Consider the following 1,617-nt stretch of genomic DNA (forward strand, 5'->3'; position numbering starts at 1 on the left):
AATTCCATAGGCTGACATTTATCCATGGTAAATGTTTCACAGTACAGTAAATTATGCAGGAGGTTCCACACAAACATCCTTTACTCTCAGAAATTAAGGTAAGCGCTCAGTAGCACAAGTACATGGTATAGCCATCCAATTGTTTGTGTTTCCCCCAGGAATTCAACACTTTTCATAAATAACTACACTTTGCAGATTCATAACACAAATGCTGTGACCCCACAGGACAACCACAAAGGTAAACACCTCTCATTCTATTTTATAGCACTTAAGAAATGCAAGCTCAAGGCAGGCTGTGAGGAACATCTACACTTAAAGAAGTCTTTCTGGAAAGCCAATGGAAATTATGTGCTCAAATATTAGTGGTAAGTCAAGTGGTCAGTGGTCAATGCAGCTGTTGGGTTGGTGGGTTCCTTTGCACCATGTTAAAGCCCCTCTGCAACAGCCCAGCCTCTCCCCAGTTTGTTTTTCTGTTGTATGTTTTTCATTAAACCCTTTGCTGTGACATGCCATTGCCAGTGTGCCAAATCCTGAGCAAATCATATCCTCTGTTCTTCTGTTGCAGATTTGTGAGATAATCTATTATAGATTAATCATTTCAGTCTTATGGTGCAATGTCAAAAATAAATTTGGGTTATGAAGCTGGAGGGGAGCCACTTGGGGGTCATGTGTTCTCCCTGATGCTCCTTATTTGACTTTGAAAACAGCGTCATGACAAGATTTTTGAAGCTGATTGTTACCCCATGGAATCCAAATCACAAGGTAAAAATGCTGTGGAGTAAGTTTTCATCTTCACAAATATCAGCTCAGTGTTGAACTGTAAACGATTTTCAAGCTATTGCCTTCCCTCTCCTCACAACATGAAACATATCTGGGCTGATCCATTACATCTCTTTAGAATATAAGATGGCAGAAAAATAGAATAAAATAAAAGCCAACCCATTTTAAGGACTGAATATCTGCTGGAGATGGAGGTATCCAACACAGAAAAAATAATACAGGCCAGGAACACAGCCAAATATACTGTAAGAAAATATTAATTTGCATCATTTTAGATATTCTCTAACATTTTATAAGATCCCAAGAGCTGAACAGTGATTGTCTAATGCTGCAGTTTCTGTTGCCCTCCCAGCTGAATCACAGTAAGTCCTTGGTGTCTCCAAACCAGATCAGGGGTTAGTTCATACAGAATCATTCTCTTCCTTAGCTTCCTGGTCTCTTCTGCAGAACAGGAAGATCCACAATCCTCTCTGAATTAGGTATGAACTGAGAAATGAGACATCTAGTTCTATCTGTGCTGCCATGTACCATCCACCTAGACAGCAAGGCTTTATCCTGCCATCAGTTATTGAATACAGACCTACAGTGACTTCATGACATGCTTCACCTTCCGAGGGATGGCAGAATATTGTGGGGAATACAAGGAATGGAAAAGCACAATTTTTGTTACAGTTTCTTTTACTTGCATGCAAGTAAATCAAACCAGACTCCATGCTGAGTGATATATCATGTAGCCCTTCAATGTGATATGTATTCGACGATTTGTTTTTCACTATGGTAGCTTTTCACAATCCGTAAGTCAGATGGAAGGTAGAGAGATTTCCTAGCTTGAAATGC

General features: G+C 39.7%; 1 long non-coding RNA gene across 1 annotated transcript in view; it reads left to right on the top strand.

The window, feature by feature from the left end:
- Positions 1-234: 234 nt before the first annotated feature.
- LOC121361984 overlaps positions 235-1,617 on the top strand; it is a 26,097-nt gene continuing 24,714 nt past the window's right edge. Inside the window, exons 1-2 of the long non-coding RNA XR_005956432.1 lie at positions 235-365; positions 566-762. This is a non-coding gene — a long non-coding RNA (uncharacterized LOC121361984). The remainder of the gene's footprint in view (positions 366-565; positions 763-1,617) is intronic.

This window comes from Pyrgilauda ruficollis, unplaced genomic scaffold (genome assembly GCF_017590135.1).
Source record: "Pyrgilauda ruficollis isolate IOZ18807 unplaced genomic scaffold, ASM1759013v1 scaffold6, whole genome shotgun sequence".
NCBI classification, from domain to species: Eukaryota; Metazoa; Chordata; class Aves; order Passeriformes; family Passeridae; genus Pyrgilauda; species Pyrgilauda ruficollis.